General features: G+C 42.9%; 1 long non-coding RNA gene across 1 annotated transcript in view; it reads left to right on the forward strand.

The window, feature by feature from the left end:
* Positions 1 to 18,559, forward strand: part of LOC111951791 (uncharacterized) — a 41,760-nt gene extending 23,201 nt beyond the window's left edge. Inside the window, exons 2-3 of the long non-coding RNA XR_002875648.2 lie at positions 9,431 to 9,604; positions 17,968 to 18,559. This is a non-coding gene — a long non-coding RNA (uncharacterized lncRNA). The remainder of the gene's footprint in view (positions 1 to 9,430; positions 9,605 to 17,967) is intronic.
* The last annotated feature ends 1,687 nt before the right edge of the window (positions 18,560 to 20,246 follow it).

The following is a 20,246-nucleotide window of genomic DNA, read 5'->3' on the forward strand; positions in this document are numbered from 1 at the left end:
CACACACACACAACTATTATGCCAGGAAATAGATAAATAGGAGCACTCAACTACAGGTGCAGCTGAAACAAAGCCTTTAGACACTGAATCAAGCTCTTTTCAGGTTGCAACAAAACAGCGCTGGACAAACTGTAAGTGGATACAAATGATTCAGCCTCATGGTACACTGATTTTCCTCCATCAGCACCAGCACCACCCTCCTCTCAGAGTTACCCTCCCCAGCCTTAGCACCTCTCTGCTGGGCTGTTTTTCTCAGACTCCCCCACCCCTCCCTCCCTGGAGCTATACCAACCTTATCCCCAGACCCCAGCCCGGCATGTCTGTCTGTCTGCATGTTTGTGTCTGTGCATCAGCTGCCATTCTCACAGCCCGGCTGAACCTGACAGAATCATTTCACACAAAGGAAACAGGAAGTCAGAGTGTGGAGATTCGTCATGGCTATGGCTGGTTGGTTGGTATTCATCTAGGTTGGTGGTGCACAGTTCTCTCCTCTGCCCTTTCATTTAGCCTAAGCGGACGACCCCTTGGGTCAAGTCGACTGCCTTTATACTAAAGCTTCAAAGAATTTCCCTTGTCCTCCTATCCCCTGGTGACTTTTAAGAGATGTGGGTTTGAATATCTCCTCTGCTCAGGGTTTAACCAGGCACTGTTAGCCACCATTCATGTGCTGGGCTGTAGACTGAACCGCATGATGCTCCTATGAGCAGGACAGTGTGCACTGTGCAGGTAGAAGAAATTGGTTCTAAGTGAGGAAAATGCTCTGGAAGAAAATAACCCAGGAAGGTTTTATAACTGTAATAAAGTCATGATCGACTGCACAGCTTCTCACCTGTCATCTAGCTTGGTGTGTATGTGTGTGTACTTTTCAATCAGCTCCACCTCAATCTTAGTACATACATTGCATGTTAGTTACACAGCCATGATTACAGTATGGTTGAGACCTGTGTGCAGGACTTTTAGTAGCAGTTCAAGGTGTAATGCTATGCAGCGTCCATCTGTCAGGTTTCTGAATAGCACCAACTGTGAATACATCTAGTTAACATACTCACTCTGCGTTGGCTAAAAAGGCATGTGGAAATGTCATTTTTCTCAGGAGAGTGTTCATGGAACAGTTTATTTTAGTTTATTAGTCGTAAAAGCTGCACTGAGGAAAAACAGGCGTCAGTGATTTAGTGACCTAACAGGCTGCACAAAATAATGCCACCATTATGCATTTCCTGTGTGACTTAAACGAACAGGCATTATTAGAAAATTGCGCATTAGCCCGAGTCAGCAGTTTGAATGCTGCAGTCCCATTACATTTAGAATCGCGAGAGGAGGAGACGGGGAGGACGAGAGATGGACAGAGCACTTTGTAAAAAAGAAAGAAAGAAAGAAGGGGGTTGAAAGATGGAGGAAAGAAAAGGGGAGAGAGAGGGACAAATGCAAAAGGGATGCAGGGGAGCAAAGAGGAAATAAAAGGAGTGATGTGGCCAGATGCTGACAGGACAAGGAGAATGAGAGAGATTGAGGATGATGAAGAGAGCAACGGAGAAGGAGAGCAGTAATTGGAAGCATATAGTGGTTGGGATTGGAGGCAGTAGAGAGGTTTAAATCACTGGTCTGAATGACAGCTTTACGTGGCCCTCTGAGCCTGAACTACCTCCATTTAATGAGACCAGATAGAAACCTCCTTACTGCCTTTTCTATTCTCTCTTTTCTCTTTTTTATTTTTCTGCCATCCTGCACTTTCAGGAATATCACTCACCACTAACTAGGCTGATATATCAAGTTTAAACTGTTCTCTCAACTGTTAATGCCGTAGCATATAGTAAGGATACTTCTGAAAGGGCAGAAATGGGTCCGTCTTTGTTTCGTTGCTGGGGTTGCTGGATCCTCACTTCAGTTATGTTCATACAGTATACACATAATTATGAGTGGGCACACTTGGCAAACACAACAGTTGTTTCCATGAGCTCCACTACGAAGTTATTCTACCGGACAGATACCTCCTGGGAAGCTCTGTTTTCTGTCTCTGATTACAGGAGGAGAAAGCAGCACTCTGGACAATGAACAATGGTAGGCCAGAATCCCCCCACACCACCTTCTCTAATTCCCTGCCTTCTCTGTCTCATAGCAACTACCATTTCATCAGCGCCATTCTTATCAGTTTGTCGCCAAACAAATATGCATTTTTTCCATAATTTACTGAGCAGTCACGGTGTTGCTAGATGAATATACAGGTATATATAACACATTTGTCATTGGTTTCTTGCTGTCTCTCAGTAGTACAGCTCTATCTGAAGGGGATATTACATGTGTACACCTCCTGGTAGTTCAGGATGATATTTGTAGTTTTATTTCATCCTTCATCCCTCCTGATGTGTTCACTGACTTATAGTCCAAACCCACCGACATTCTAGATGTTTCCTACGGAGAACTAGTCCCGCGAGATTCTACCCTCCCCTCCTTCTACCCCTCCCCCCTCTTTTTCTCTCTCTCTCTCTCCCTCCCTCTCATTCTCTCTCTCGAAGTCTGGTGTCACGTTGAGCCTGTAATATCGCCCACACGGACTAGGCCTCCTGGGTAGTTTAGCTTTCACCATTTTTTTTCTCTCCTTTCCTTCTCTACCTAATTTTTTGATATTCACAAAGACTTCTTTCTGTGCCTGGTCTCCCCTGACATTGGGCAGCTGGCTTTCATCTTACGTCTCTCATAAAAAGAAAGAGCGAGAAGAGAGAGAGATTTTAGTGTGTAGTAGTTTGAAGAAAACTTGATATCACTCTTCAGAGATTGAAATGTTTCTCTCAGATTTGGCATCTCCCTGTTAAACACACAATCCGGGAAAGATTTGGGAATAAAAGTGAATACATTTTGCCCCATTAATTGTGGTGACCTATCTACTGATGATTTATCACATGTGGATCTTTTAACGTGGTGTCACTGTCATCAAAAGCCAGCTCAATTGCTTATAGTGGTCACAAAGACGCATCTGTGATACTACACATGACCTATGACCTCCCCATCCATTTTGGAGCCTTATATCATGGTATCCATTTTATGCTTATATGTCAATATCCCCTGTGTGTGTGCGTTACATGTAGTTGATTTTACATGACCACACATCCACATGCTCAGTACCTCCCTGGTTAAAACAACTGCCCCCTGTGCCAGACCAGCACAACGTGTGAGATCTGACACGGTCAGATGTTTAACGGTGAAGGTGCCAAAACAAACCACTGCACCTCTACACTCTTAGAAAAAAAGGTTGCAAAAGAGTTCTTCGGCATAGGAGGACCCTTTTTGGCTCCAGGCAGAATCCTTTTGGGTTCCAGGTAGAACCCACTGTGGAAAGGGTTCAAAATGGAACCCAATGGGTTCTACCGGGAACCAAATAGGGTTCTTCAACCGGTTCGCTGAAGCTGAAGAAGCCTTTTAGGTTCTAGATAGCATCTTTTTTTCTAAGAGTGTAGAAACTCCAACAGACACTGATGTGTGTGTGTATTGTCTTATTTCCCAGTTCATTCTTGTTATTCTATCCCTACTGTGTTGTGCTTGGCTGACTGTATTGAGGGTACTGTGAGAGGTAGTTAGTAGGGTGTTAGTTAAAAGAGGGAAGGGGGAGTGCTGAAAGTGCAGAAACAGCCAAAGTGGTGTGGTGATGAATGTGTGAGGGTATGTGTGTGTGTGTTTTCTTTGGGCCAGAGACCTGTGTTCTCCCTGAATCAGGTTCTCAGCTCTTTTAAAAGAGCTCTTCCTGTGAGCCCACTCAGGAAATTGTTGCTGAGCACTTGGCAGTGGACTTGGACAATCCCAGAGGCTATGTGCGTTTTAGTGTATGTGTTTGCTTGGAAACTTCTGTATGGCTGTGTGTGTTTGTGTGTGTGCTTGGACACTTGTTTGTATTTGTGTGTGTGTGGGGGGGGGGGGTTGACACTGTTTTCCCAGCCTGTACCTCTGTGTATTTCTGTCAGAACAAGCCCCTGTAATTGTTTAGTTCCATAAGTCCACTTAGAGTTACAACTCACCAGTGTATTCAATAAGGGCCTCTGAGTGACTGTTTCCTCTGGCCCTCTCCTGGTTAGTTCTCCACTTAAACGTTGTTGATGTTGACCCTTCAACCTCCTCAGCGGAGTTGACATTTCAGCCTTTTCAGTGGAGTGGGTCTAACATTGTGTCCATCAAAGAGATAGTTTCATGACCTTTCACCCATGTATTATATATGTTAATGCTCCACTACATCCCTGGCCATCACCTCCTCTGTGACCCCAGGGAAGGCTCATGACCATCACTGTCACCTGACACTATGTATCATCTCTCTAGGACCGTACCTTTGGCCTCTCTGAACAAAAATATAATGTCTCATGTTTCATGAGCTGAAATAAAAGATCCCAGAAATGTCCCATATGCACAAAAAGCTTATTTCTCTCAAATGTTGTGCACAATTGGCATGCTGACTGCAGGAATGTCCATCAGAGCTGTTTCCAGAGAATTGAATGTTCATTTCTCTACCATAAGCCACCTCCAATGTTATTTTAGAGAATTTGGCAGTACGTCCAACCGGCCTCACAACCGCAGACCACGTGTAACCACGCCAGCCCAGGACCTCCACATCTGGCTTCTTCACCTGCGGAATCTTCTGAGACCAGCCACCCGGACAGCTGATGAAACTGAGTTTTTATTTCTGTAATAAAGCCCTTTTGTGGGGAAAATCGTAATCTGATTGGCTGGGCCTGGCTCCTAAGTGAGTGAGCCTATGCCCTCTCAGGCCCACCCACAGTTGCACCCCTACCCAGTCATGTGAAATACATAGATTAGGGCCTAATTAATTGATTTCAATTGACTAATTTCCTTATATGAGCTGTAGCTCAGTAAAATTGTTGAAATTGTTGCATGTTGCGTTCATATTTTTGTTCAGCTTTGCACACTCTTGGCATTCTCTCAACCAGCTTCATGAGGTAGTCACCTGAAATGCATTTCAATTACCAGGTGTGCCTTGTTAAAAGTAAATTTTTTGGAACTTCTTTCCTTCTTAATGCGTTTGAGCCAATCAGTTGTGTTGTGACAAGGTAGGGGTGGTATACAGAAGATAGCCCTATTTGGTAAAAGACCAAGTCCATATTATGGGAAGAACAGCTCAAATAAGCAAAGAGAAACAACAGTCCATCATTACTTTAAGACATGAAGGTCAGTCAATACGGAAAATCACAAAAGCTTTGAAAGTTTCTTCAAGTGCAGTTGCAAAAACCATCAAGCGCTATGATGAAACTGGCTCTCATGAGGACCGCCACAGGAATGGAAGACCCAGAGTCACCTCTGCTGCAGAGGTAACATCAACTGTTCAGAGGAGACTGCGTGAATCAGTCTTTGTGAGACGCAGAGTAGGTGAACGGATGATCTCCGCATGTGTTGTTCCCACCGTGAAGCATGGAGGAGGAGGTGTGATGGTGTGGGTGTGTTTTGCTGGTGACACTGTCAGTGATTTATTTAGAATTCAAGTCACACTTAACCAGCATGGCTACCACAGCATTCTGCAGCGATACGCCATCTCATCTGGTTTGCGCTTCGTGGACTATAATTAGTTTTTCAACAAAACACACCTCAAGGCTGTGTAAGGGCTATTTGACCAAGAAAGAGAGTGATGGAGTGCTGCATCAGATGACAATCACAATCACCCGACATCAACCCAGTTGATATGGTTTGGGCTGAGTTGGACCGCAGAGTGAAGGACAAGCAGTCAAAAAGTGCTGAGTATATGTGGGAACTTTTTCAAGACTGTTGGAAAAGCATTCCTCATGAAACTGGTTGAGAGAATGCCAAGAGTGTGCAAGCTATTATCATGGCAAAGGGTGGCTACTTTGAATAATCTAAAATCTAAATTATATTTTGATTTGTTTTTTGGTTACTACATGATTCCATATGTGTTATTTCATAGTTTTGACGTCTTCACTGTTATTCTACAATGTAGAAAATAGTACAAATAAAGAAACCCTTGAATGAGTAGGTGTGTCCAGACTTTTGACTGGTACTGTATATATTTATACATACTCCAGACTCCAACATTTCTCGTCTTAATACACCCGCAATAACATCTGCTAAATATGTGTATGCGACCAATAAGATTTGATTTTTGATTTTAGATGACACTGAGACAAAGAACAGAGCAGAATTTTTTCCCTTTTCAACTTTTTTAGCCAAACTATTTTTGTAAGGAAAGCCAGGAAGGCTTGACCCGTCTAGTCTGGCTAATATCTAACTCTCCAAGTCCTCCTTACTTCAGAATCTGGAATGGCCCCTTTGATGTTGTCGACAATGAAGAGGGCTGTGAAGTGGGCTTTGTTTTTACTGCTTGGCTCTCCCCTGTGTCTTTCTCACTGAAACACCCACACGCTCAGCCACACGCAGCCCCCGAGTGCTGCCAAACGTTGAGAGGTCTCAACCCCTGAGGACAAACATTTGAGAGAAACTAGTCGCACAATTTCTGAGAGAATATTGCATTAACAAATGCCCTCCTTTCCAGACCAGTGTGGTCACAGCTCTCCCTTCGCTGTGAGTCACGTGGGCCGCATCAGCCAGGCCTGTCAGCATTAGAGAAGCCAATATTTCACTATGGCTTCTCTGGGAGACCCCAGATATGACACACACAATACCTCAATAGAAATCCCTGATCAGTTAGGACACAGGGTTGAAGGTTATTATCAGTGGTGTAAAGTACTTTAGTAAAAATACTTTAAAGTACTACATTTAAGTCATTTTTGGGGGTTTCTGCACTTTACATTATTATTTATATTTTGGACAACTTTTACTTTTACATACATTTTTCCCTGCCACCCAAAAGTACTCATTACATGTTGAATGCTTAGCAGTACAGGGAACTGGTCCAATTCACGCACTTCCAAAATCCCTGGTCGTCCCTACTGCATCTGATCTGGCAGACTCACTAAATTATGTAGATTATGCCTGAGTGTTGGAGTGAGCCCCTGGCTATCTGTAAATCAAAAGAAAAAAAGAATTGTGCCGTGTCGTTTGCTTAATATAAAGAATTAGAAATGATTTATACTTTTACTTTTGATACTTAAGTATATTTTAGCAATTACATTTACTTTTGACACTTAAGTATATTTTAAACCAAGTACTTTTAGACTTTTACTCAAGTAGTGTTTTACTGGGTGACTTTCACTTTTACTTGAGTAATTTTCAATTAACGTAACCTTTTACTCAAGTATGAAAATTGGGTACTTTTTCCACCACTGGTTATTATGAGTCCAGGACAACACTTTGGATGTAAATGAGATGAGCTGGGTGATTAGAAAGATGACGAGATAGAGAGATGAATAGATGGAGTGATTACTGAGACAGTAATCAGGATAAAGGGAAGAGAAAGGCTGTGAAGTGGTGGGAGTGAGAAAATATTGGAGGTGTGTGTGTGTGTGTGTGTGTGTGTGTGCAGAGTTTAAATGTCAAACCTAATCACTGTAGAGAGAGATGAACTTTACACGTCACACACCTGGCAAGCTGATGCTGCTAGTTTCCCATTACTCCTGTTTTCTACTTCCTTTTTTAATATGGCTTTTCAAAGTGAAGTTCAGCACATCTTTCTCCCTCTCACTTGGTCCCCTCCTCCCCTTCTGCCTATATTTTGCTGAGACAGTCCCCATGTCTGCTGAGTAACTGACCCACATTCCACAGTGTGACAGGATACCCTTAGGGCAGGGGTGTCAAACTCATTCCGCAGAGGGCTGAGTCTCTGCAGGTTTTTGGTTTTTCCTTTCAATTAAGAGACAACCAGGTGAGGGGAGTTCCTTACTAATTAGTGACCTTAATTCATCAGTCGAGTACAAGGGTGGAGCAAAAACCCGCAGACACTCGGCCCTCCGTGGAATTTGTATTTGTATTTATTAGGGGTAGCAGCTACTCTTCCTGGTGTACTAACAGAGTTTGACACATGTGCCTTAGGGCAGTGTTTCCCAACCCTGGTCCTCCAGTACCCCAAACAGTACACATTTTCATTGTAGCCAAGGACAAACACACCTCATTCAACTCATTGAGGGCTTGGTGATTAGTTGACAAGTTGAATCAGGTATGTTTGTCCAGGGTTACAATAGAACTGTGTGCTGTTGGGGGTACTGGAGGACCAGGGTTGGGGAACGCTGCCTTAGTAGTAGTGTGTCTTTAGCTGCGTTTAGACAGGCAGCCCAATTCTGATATTTTTTTTCACTAATTGGTCTTTTGCTCAATCAGATCAGCTGTAAAAAAAAAAAAAAAAAAAAAAAAAAAAGATCTGATGAGATTGATCAAAATAGCAAAAAAAGACCTGAATTGGGCTGCCAGTCTAAATGTGTATGAGGGGGTGAGAGCACATGTTTGCATGTCTGTATCTGTGTTTGCTGTGGGGTATCTGTGTTCAGCCTCAGGGTTTAGAGGGGAATCAGTCTCTGAACAGGGAAATCTCTGACCAATGAGAGTTAATTGATGTTCCGCTCATCTGCATGTGTCTGTTTTTTTTGTTTGCTTTTGGTGTCTGGCCGTGACAGTCAGATTTTTACACAGCGCTCGGAGATAGCACTCCCTCTACTGGTCACCATGTGTCCTTGCGGGGTACTATCCTTTACAATAAAGAGAATAGTCCCAAATTCGCCCCAGCCCTTGGTTCCTTAATGTGATCAAGATTTTTGAAGGTGACAATGCCATAGTAGATGAATAGCAACTCTGGAAATCTTTTTTTCCCTCTGTGTTGTCATTTCTTGTTCCATTAAATCAACTCAAAAATCAAATCAAATGTTATTTGTCACATGCACTGAATGCAACAGAATACAACTTACAGTGAAATGCTTACTTACAAGCACTTAACCATCAATGCAGTTTTAAGAAAAATACCTATAAAAAAACTTTTAAAAGTTACAATTAATTAAAAAGCAGCAGTAAAATAACAATAGTGAGGCTATACAGGGGGTACCGGTACAGAGTCAATGTGCGGGGGCACCGGTTAGTCGAGGTAATTGAGGTAATATGTACATGTAGTTAGAGTTATTAAAGTGACTATGTATAGATAATAACAGAGAGTAGCAGCAGCGTAAAGGAGGAGGGGAAGGGGGGCAATGCAAATTGTCTGGGTAGGCATTTGATTAGATGTTCAGGTGTCTTATGGCTTGGAGGTAGAAGCTGTTTAGAAGCCTCTTGGACCTAAACTTGGCGCTTCGGTACCGCTTGCCGTGCGGTAGCAGAGAGAACAGTCTATGTCTAGGGTGGCTGGAGTCTTTGACAATTTTTAGGGCCTTCCTCCGACACCGCCTGGTATAGAGGTCCTGGATGGCAGGAAGCTTGGCCCCAGTAATGTACTTCTGTAAAGGACAGATGTTGACATTTAGTGTCTACATGTTAGATTGTCTTTTGGATGGGTCTGATGATGATTGGTGTGTGTAACCTTTCTTTTTCCTCTGTGTGTTTACAGGTGTGTGGTGTGTTGGCATGCCTCGTGGGGAATTCTGGGTAGAGTGCTAGCTTCCTAAAGATTGGCCGACAGGAGGAAAAGAGAACAGAGGAGGATAGGAGGAGAGGAGTGCTAACATGGCTCTGCCCGACAAACACAAAGTGAAACGCCAACGACTAGACAGAATCTGTGAAGGTAAGAGACACTTCTATTTTTGTACACTTAGGGAGAAAAAGGGTTCCAAACGGGTTCTTTCGCTGTCCACATAGGATAACCCTTTTTGTAGAACCCTCTGTGCAAATCTACCGATGTGTCCTTGAGCAAGGCACTTAACCCTAATTGCTCCTGTAAGTCGCTCTGGATAAGAGCATCTGCTAAATGATTCAAATGTAAAATTGTAAATGTAAAATGTTCTACCTGGAAACATAAATGGTTCTTCAAAGGGTTCTCCTATGGGGACAGCCGAAGAACCCTTTTAGGTTCTAGATTGGAACTTTTTTTGAAGTCTCTTTTCCTATCTACTTTTCCTCTGTTTCCTCCTCTGTCATACTGCTGAAACTGAATCACCCCCACATTGAGACAAAGATGTTCTCAACCTGAGTCATATCTGTTCCACTGGAAGAGACTAAAGGAAGTATTTGCTGTAGTGTGCAGGTCATATAGTCCTAGTGGTTGTGAAGAGGATCTCTTTTTCTCTCCTCTCCCTTTTTCTCCCCAATTTCGTGATATCCAATTGGTAGTTACAGTCTTGTCCCATCGCTGCAACTCCCCTACGGACTTGAGAGAGGCGAAGGTCGAGAGCCATGTGTCCTCCAAAACACGACCCTGCCAAGCCGCACTGCTTCTTGACACACTGCTCGCTTAACCCGGAAGCCAGCCGCACCAATGTGTCGGAGGAAACACTGTACAGCTGGCAGCCGAAGTCAGCTTGCAGGCGCCCGGCCTGCCACAAGGAGTCGCTAGAGCGCGTTGGGACAAGGAAATCCCAGGAGGCCAAACCCTCCCCTAACCTGGACGATGCTGGACCAATTGTGTGCCCCCTCATGTGTCTCCCGGTTGCGGCAGGCTGTAACACAGCCTGGGATCAAACCCGGGTCTGTAGTGACACCTCAAGCATGTAGTGCCTTAGACAGCTGCGCCAATCGGGAGGCTCTCTCACTCTTTCTGTCTGTCTTTCTCTCTCTCTCTCGCTCACTCTCTGTCTCTCTCTCTGGCTCTCTGTTAGCTATAGGCCATCCATCAGCAGAGGTTATAGCAGTAAAGCCTGCTGTCAGCCCTGTGTTAGAAAGGACCTGGCCACGCTGGGTAGGGTCACAGTAGGAATGGTCCTGACTCCTGTTCTCACTGTCTATTTGTCTGAGAGACAATATCAGTCGCCGTGACTGGATTAATCTCCTGTACTGAGAAGATCATGTCAGCAGAGATCATATTTGGCTCACAAAATAAACTTGTCTTTGTGTGTGGGTGTGTGTGTGCATATAGCCTGCATGTGTGTATATGAATAGCCCATCAGGTATTTAAGCCCTATAACATTGTCAGAATGTAGAGAGGGACTGAGTTAACCTGCTTCATGAAGTAGCCCTCTATGTCATCATCATGTGTCACTATGCTGACTCATCACATCACTCTACCTTTTGTCTGCCTCCCTTCATGTTAACCGCAACACTACAAGTCAATTAGAGAGATGGTTAGTCACAGCAGGGCCTGACTGTCTTTCACGTTTAACTTTAGGACTGACTCAATCCAGACAGAGTTATCCATCTGTCACGAAACACAAGGCATTTTCCACTAAGAGTGAGGTTTTCCAGGCTACTGGTGGAACTTCCCGGGAGAGCCAAATGGAGTCCCTGGGATAGTGTGGGTGAGAGGGATTGAGAGAAAGCCTTTGATACTTCCCCACCTCATGTGAAAGGAATTTGTAGTACCTTCATAAGGGGTATTCAGGCTGGTGATTGTGTTACTATATTTTAGCCTTGCTGAGATTTTGGGGGAACATCCACACACTGGCACCATTATTCATTAGTGATGGGGGGGAACATCCACACACTGGCACCATTATTCATTAGTGATGGGGGGGGAACATCCACACACTGGCACCATTATTCATTAGTGATGGGGGGGACATCCACACACTGGCACCATTATTCATTAGTGATGGGGGGGGGACATCCACACACTGGCACCATTATTCATTAGTGATGGGGGGGGAACATCCACACACTGGCACCATTATTCATTAGTGATTGGGGGGAGTACATTTACAATATTGCTTTCATCTTTTTTTTTAGTTTATTAGATATCTATGTAGTACAACTCTAATCCACACACTGGCACCATTATTCATTAGTGATGGGGGGGGGGGAATCAATACAGTTACATATCGGGATATTATTTTTGACGATATATCCTATAGTATCGTTGTGACAATATTGCAATATTATTTTTGTGCTATTTGGCTGTATCTACACTAAAACGCCAGTATTTTTCCTTCATAGCTTGTTCTCCACCTTCTTTTTAAATATGGAGCCAATTTGTTTTCAACACTTTTATTTCCATGACTGATCAAAGCTCGTTTTATCATGGCTCGTTCTTGTCCCTCTGCAGCAGACATATGGTTGGAACATCGAATTACAATAAAATCACAGTATCGAATCACAATGCATATAGAATCTTGAGAATCGCAATACATATCGTATCGGCACCTAAGTATTGTAAAACATATCGTATTGTGAGGTCCCTGGCAATTCCCATGGTAGACATACACACCACTTCCACCCCCTCTACTGTACTGTAGCTTTCCAGACCCGCAGCATGCCATGCCCTGCCTATAGTCTTTAACAACCTTTACTGTGTACGTGTACGTGTGCGTGTGTGAGAGACCCGTGGGACCAACGGCCCTGCCCAGCCCTCCAAACCACAGCATTGCTGGTTGTCTTACAGGGCCTGGGAGAGAAAGTAAGGAACCTCAGGCCTGGCCAAGGAGAGTGGGAGGGAAGGAAGGGGGGAGGGAGAAAGAGAGTCGGTATAGGAGGTTGGAAGTGGGTTGGCAAGAGACTCTTAAAATCTAGTTTGATGTTTCCAGATTGCTGTGCTGCTTGCTGCTGAGTAGAGACTTTGTAATAAAGAGAATCACTTCACCAAACGTTGGGATTGATTATGTGCGCTAGGCTCTGACAGTCATTTTCTGTTTTATAAGAGCCACTGCGCGTGTGTAAATGTGTATGCTTATTTGTATGTGTGTGCTTGTGCATGGCGGGAAAGGCAAATGAACCTAGCACTACAGTACTGCACTATGCTCCTCTGCACCCCAGTATCTCTACTTGTACATTCATCTTCTGCACATCTATCACGCCAGTGTTTAATTGCTCAATTGTAATTATTTTGCCACGATGGCCTATTTATTGCCTTACCTCCCTAATCTTACTTAATTTCAACACACTGTATACAGACTTTTCTATTGTGTTATTGACTGTTTGGTTGTTTTTTCAATGTGTAACTCTGTGTTGTTTGTGTCGCACTGCTTTGCTTTATCTTGGCCAGATCGCAGTTGTAAATGAGAACTTGTTCTCAACTGGCCTACCTGGTTAAATAAAGGTGCAATTAAAAATAATTTTAAAAAACTATTTGCTTTTTTGTGTTAGAATATCTGAACACGTGCCATTTGAAATTCTTTACAAGGAAGACTTTTCTGTCCTGTTTCTTTTTCTGTATAAAATAGACCAAAGAAAAACGGAGGCGATCTTTAAATAAGAGCATCACTCCTCTGCCAAGCGGGGGTGGGGGTGGTCTTCTAACCCCCATAATGCATCTCTCCCCGCCAGTCAGAAACGAGAGCCACATGTGCATCCCTGGCCGGTCCAAGCCACTAACCCTTCACCCTGGGAAACAGAATGTTTTCAACTCACTTTATTGGTTGATATAATACACACACAGCCAATTGGCCAGTGTTCACTAGTGTTGATTTTTCAGTGTAATTTCTATTGTTCATTCAGGTGTTAAATTAACACTCATTGGTCTAAAAGAGAAAACAGTGTTGGTGTTACTAACCATTGTTAAACCAAAACCATGCTCATCATTATCATATGTCATAGCATGTAGATTTTTTTGGAATATGTATGTTTTTGATTAATTAATTAATGTTATGCTACTCAAATATACATAACATTTTATTAAACTAATCCAATCTATTACTTAGACTTATAGCACCCATTACTGAAATGGTTGTTCCAGTTTAGATGGTTTAGGTAGTCTCATATCTTAGTCTTTCCAACCCGGCAGTCATTCTGAAGGCAGGTTGCGGGTGAATAAAAATTCCAAATGTTGCATATCCCCACTCTGGCTGGATTCCAATAGTAATTACAAATCACTTTGCAAGCCAGCATAATGTGACTTGCAGGCCAGATTTTGCATTTCAGGCTACTGTATTAGGGTAAACTAGGCCCACAAAATAAGGCCTTATTAAATATGTGTTGTATTGTGTTAAATAATTACATTTCTATGATAACATATTCACTTAGGATCTTACTTGGTGAAGGCCACAGGCCTGAAAATGGATGAATGCAACAACCATGTCTCTGTCACTAACAAATACAGTCATGGGTGGTAACTCTACAATTTACTAAAGGCAAGGCACTCTGGGAAATATGCAAATAAGGATTAACACTAAGCAGTGTGTTAATTTAACAATGAAAAGTGTGGACCTGTATAGACACTGGACCAGTGTTACATTTAACACTCTGTGTTGATTTAACACTGGAGAATTTGCCGTGCTTATAAAACTGGGGTTTTGCTTCGTGGCTATTGGTTGATTTGGCAACAGCAGTGTTTCCTCTGTTTACAGACAATTAGGTCATTCTACCAGAGATAATGGCCCTGTTCTGCTGCACTGCAGCTCTGAAACTAACTGTGTGGTAAATAATGCTTATTGAGGAACTTTACACATTGTGGAGGGGTGAATCAGCCTATTAACATGCTATGGAAAACCATGTGAAGTAGGCCGTGGGTCATACATGGCCTTGAGGAACATGATGTAGATTAGTGATGTAATGCAGATAGAGTATACTTGAGTATACGTTTTGAGACGATGAACCCTCAAGTATTATACATATTTTTGTTTTTACAACCGCTCTAGACTATCATGCACTGTACATAATTCCAAACAACCACACTTGCTAAGTACTTAAATGTGTAGTGTGTTCTTCTCAAGCATACTGATATGGCTATTTTAAGATAGACTGCATTTCCTTGGTCTAAGACAATATTTTATTACCTACCAGAGTCTGAGGCAAGAAATGTTCTGCACAGGCACATTTTATTTCCTTAATTAGAACAAGCTTGACAAGGTAAACAAACCAGCTGCTTGAATCTATTACCAGAATCGTGGAACTGAAGCATGAAATAGTCAATATGAATTTGATGAATGAAAACAAGATTGGTCTTTGTAAGGATGACAGCCACGGACCATAATGGCACGGTGTGATTGAATATTCCATCACTCAGCTTTCTAAATGAGACCAAACGAACCACATTTCTGTTCTCAGAATAACCGTGTCAATAGAATCTCTGTTTATATCGGACTATTGATTTGCATTGTTAATGATCCTGATGAGTAGTAATTGTGTTTTGCCTGCAGTGGACACTAGATTCATTATTGCTGTTCTCTGAAGTGAGGGGCTTCTGTTTGGCCTTAATAAAGGCATCCATGGGGGGTGCTTAACAGTAACCTCCTTACCCCTAAAGGAAACACTAAGTGTTTTTGTGTTCAGTCTGATTAGTGTCCAAAGAGTATGTAGACTCAGACACATTAGCCAAGAATAACAACTCAAATTATTCACTGAGACCTACTCGGTTTAGAAACAGCATGTTTTAGGAATGAAAGTTACAAAATGGACCTTTAATGAGGAGATAGTGAGAAACGTCTTTTGTCAGACATCAGTTGTCATCTGCGTATGATAAGTGACTGCATCATCCTATGCCTGGCCCAGCTGCAGTGGCTTGCTGCCCGACCTCGCCCTCCCCTCCAGCCCACCTCTCAAACACTGCAGCGCCCCCTCCCTCACCCCCTTGTCCCGTCTGTCTGCTCCATCTGTGTACCCAGCATGCTCTGGTTTGGCTACTGCTACGGCTGCAGGGGAGCACTCCAGAACCCAGTGCCACGATATTTAGTCAGACCTAAGTGACGTTGTAAGCAGAAGGTGTGAAGGTGAGGGGAGAGCAGAGATGGGGGAGGGTGAGGAGGTGAGGGTGATGGTAATAACTAGATGCGGAATGTGGTTCTTCTCACATACATGTACATGTTAAGAATCCCCACAAATGTTTGTTGTAAAATGAGTTTATTTAGGAATTAAGGTTTCAAAACGTCTAAACATTGTAAGAGGGTCACTTAAAACATGGACTACCAATTTGCAGCACCTGCCTGGATAATGCATGGCAGCACATTTTCAGCAGATGGTAAACCATTCGTTGGCTGTTGCAGTGGAGAGGTGAGGGGTATTTGTGCAATCAGCCATGAAAATATAGGAGAGGTATCCTGATGGCTTTTTCCCCAATAGGGGAGCCTTGTACCAGACTGTAAGCAGCCCAAGCCCCTGATACGCCCATCCCCCCTTTGCCTAGCATCCAGTCATGTTATGAACATCCCAAGCAACCATATTTGCCCCCCCCCCCCCTGGGTTTTGTTCCAGGCTCCCAGCCAAGACCCACAGCCCCTTTATGGGCTTATGGAGAGGGGCATGAAGGATTGTGTGTTGGGGGAGGAGAAGAACTCATCTGGTGTCCATAATCTCACAAATCCCAGGGAAGGAGGAACATCGTTTGAGTGGCCAGGCTGGAGGAAAGATGACTGTGTGTGTGTGTGTGTGTGTGTGCGCATCGTACAGTATTTATGGGAGTTAGCTTGTGTGTGTGGTAGCGGTCAAGTCTTGGAAATGAGTTCTCATAAAGACAAGTCACATGTACTGCAAAGAGAAAACAATAGGCTGTTCTAAAAGAACTGTGTCTGTTCTGGTTTGGGCTGGAAGGAGGAGGGGCTGAGGGGAGATAGTGGCAGTGGCGAGAGGTGCATTGTGGGATGCAGGATCTGACAGTGGGAGAATCTCAATTGCTTTTCCTTGACTCCTCACATCCTCTCTCCTCGCCATCTTCACGAAAGTCATTAGAGGAGAGGGTCAGAGGGGAGGCACCTCTGACTTTCTCATGCAATAGGTTTTGAGAACGAAGCACTGCTGTAGCACGTTATATTTTACAGTGAACACTGCAGAAGTTAACTCCTTCCTCTGCTACGCTCTCGTCCGCATGAGGCTATAATACGTTGAGTTGCGTTTTTGTCCCCCCCCAGTTTTATCATTGGAATATGATACAAAATGAGGCAACGGGTGAATTAGGACCATGCGGACGCCTCCGAGCGGTCGGGTAGGCTGTTTGGAGTGTTTATCCGACTGGATAAAAAAAAATATATATACAGTACCAGTCAAAAGTTTGGACACACCTACTCATTCCAGGATTTTTCTTTATTTTTAATATTTTCTACATTATAGAATAATAGTGAAGACATCACAACTATGAAATAACACATATGGAATCATGTAGTAACCAAAAAAGTGTTAAACAAATATATATATTTGAGATTCTTCGAAGTAGCCACCTTTTGCCTAGATGACAGCTTTGCACACTCTTGGCATTCTCTCAACCAGATTCATGAGGTAGTCACCTGGAATGCATTTCAACAGGTGTGCCTTGTTAAAAGTAAATTTGTGGAATTACTGTCCTTCTTAATGCGTTTGGGCCAATCAGTTGTGTTGTGACAAGGTAGGGTTTGTATACAGAAGATAGCCCTATTTGGTAAAAGATCAAGTCCATATTATGGCAAGAACAGCTCAAATAAGCAAAGAGAAATTACTGTTCATCATTACTTTAAGACATGAAGGTCGGTCAATCCGGAAAATTTCAAGGACTTTGAAAGTTTCTTCAAGTGCAGTCGCAAAAACCATCAAGCGCTATGATGAAACTGTCTCTCATGAGGACCGCCACAGGAATGGAAGACTCAGAGTTACCTCTGCTGCAGAGGATATTAGAGTTAATAGCCTCAGAAATTGCAGCCCAGATAAATGCTTCACAGAGTTCAAGTAACAGACACATCTCAACATCAACTGTTCAGAGGGGACTGCGTGAATCAGGCCTTCATGGTCGAATTGCTGTAAAGAAACCACTACTAAAGAACACTAATAATAAGAAGAGACTTGCTTGGGCCAAGATACACGAGCAGTGGACAATGGAAATCTGTCCTTTGGTCTGATGAGTCCAAATTTGAGATTGTTGGTTCCAACCGCCGTGTCTTTGTGAGACGCAGAGTAGGTGAATGGATGATCTCCTCGTGTGGTTCCCACCGTGAAGCATGGCGGAGGAAGTGTGATGGTGTGGGAGTGCTTTGCTGGTGACACTGTCAGTGATTTATTTAGAATTAAGGCACACTTAACCAGCATAGCTACCACAGCATTCTGCAGAGATACGCCATGCCATCTGGTTTGCGTTTATTGGGACTATCATTTGTTTTTCAACAGGACAATGACCCAACACACCTCCAGGCTGTGTAAGGGCTATTTGACCAAGAAGGAGAGTGATGGAGTGCTGCATCAGATGACCCGACCTCAACCCAATTGAGATGGTTTGGGATGAGTTGGACCGCAGAGTGAAGGGAAAGTAGCCAACAAGTGCTCAGCATATGTGGGAACTCCTTCCAGGTGAAGCTCCTGAGTGGCGCAGCGGTCTAAGGCACAGCATCTCAGTGCAAGAAGCGCCACTACAGTTGCTGGTTCGAATCCAGGCTGTATCACATCCGGCTGTGAATGGGAGTCCCATAGGGCGGCGCACAATTGGTGCAGCATCATCCGGGGTAGGCCGTCATTGTAAATAAGAATTTGTTCTTAACTGACTTGCCTAGTTAAATGAAGGTAAAATAAATCAAAAGAAGCAGGTTGAGAGAATGCCAGGAGTGTGCTGTCATCAAGGCAGAAGGTGGCTACTTCAAATAATCTAAACATATTTTGATTTGTTTAACATGATTCCATATGTGTTATTTCATAGTTTTGATGTCTTCACTATTATTCTACAATATAGAAAATAGTCAAAATAAAGAAAAACCCTTGAATGAGTAGGTGTGTCCAAACTTTTGACTGGTACTGTGAATATATATATATATATATATATATATATATATATATATATATATATATATATATATATATATATATATATATTTATATGTGTTTCTTCTCACATACATGTACATGTTAAGAATCCCCACAAATGTTTGTTGTAAAATTAGTTTATTTAGGAATTAATCGATGTCGCCGGTCTTCTAGCCATCGCCGATCCATTTTTCATTTTCCATTTGTTTTGTCTCGTTTTCCCACACACCTGGTTCTCATTTCCCTCATTATGTGTTGTGTATTTAACCCTCTATTCCCCCCATGTCTTTGTGTGGTATTGTTTATTGTAAGTGCACATTTTGTTTGACTGGTGCGTGTCGGGTTATTGTGCCCATACTTTGTATTTCTTATGCCGTTGGTTTTACTATTAAACTGCTCCGGCTATTATCAAGTTCTGCTCTCCTGCGTCTGACTTCCCTGTACCAGATACGCACCCCTTACAAGGTGCCAGGCGCACCGGTTTCACTTAGTCAAGAATTGCAACACTGCTGGGTTTTTCACGCTCAACAGTTTCCCGTGTGTATCAAGAATGGTCCACCACCCAAAGGATATCCAGCCAACTTAACACAACTGTGGGAAGAATTGGAGTCAACATGGTCCAGCATCCCTGTGGAACGCTTTCAACACCTTGTGGAGTCCATGGACTGACGAATTGAGACTGTTCCAGGGGCAAAGGGGGGGGGGGGGTAATATTTATATTTATAGGAAGGTGTTCTTAATATTTTGTATACTCAGTGTGTATCTGGCCTGTTATCTAGTTTCTACAAGGTGTTTTCGTTTTAAAGAATGTATTTTCTCCCCAAATAGACACAGGAAAGCCGTGTGTACAACGGTCCTTCCTGGGTCTCCAGGCTTCTCTCCTTCAGGCTATTCATCATCACCTTTTGGATCCGAATCCGAGCATTGTTCAGGATATGGTTGTGTTCTCCAGATAACTTGGAGATAACCCCATCAGGTGAGGGTTAGGCGACCTCGGCATTCGAGAGCATCATATTCTGTCCACTTCCAAAAGGACATATTTGAGATCTGTCGTTCCCATCTGTAGGTGTAGCCTCCTCTAAGAATTATGAATGCTGAGTGTAGCAGTGCAAGATCTTTTTAAGCAGAATATTTGGATTATTAGCATATGAACGACTTGCAATTCAATTACTGGACTAGCGAAGCCATCCATCCAACCCTTTTATTCAGATCCGGCAGTTCGAAGGTAATCAATTGGGCCTAGGTATTGTTCATTAGCAGCACACATTTGCATTCATTCTCTTAAATTTCTTAAAATAGCCTATACTACTCTTGTGCAATGTATTATCTGTCTGGACTGTCTGCGTGTCTTGGTGAGGATTTTAAGTTAAGAAAATACTGAAATGGTCTTCTTTAGTTTGTGTGCATATTATTATTTTACACTTAAGTATGACCTCCTAAACTAGAACCGTCTTTTGGGCGTCATGGGAATGTAACATTTTACTACATTCTAATAACATTTTACTTCTCCAAAATTGTGTGACAAACACTTTTCGTTCTTTGTATTAATGGCAGTGTTTTACCTTTCAATATAATAAGCATTTATCTGTGAAATTAGACATTGAACTTGAACCCTGTTTCAACAATCATTAGCTGATTCACAAAAAAAAAAA

The sequence above is a fragment of the Salvelinus sp. IW2-2015 genome, linkage group LG25 (genome assembly GCF_002910315.2).
Source record: "Salvelinus sp. IW2-2015 linkage group LG25, ASM291031v2, whole genome shotgun sequence".
Taxonomy (NCBI): domain Eukaryota; kingdom Metazoa; phylum Chordata; class Actinopteri; order Salmoniformes; family Salmonidae; genus Salvelinus; species Salvelinus sp. IW2-2015.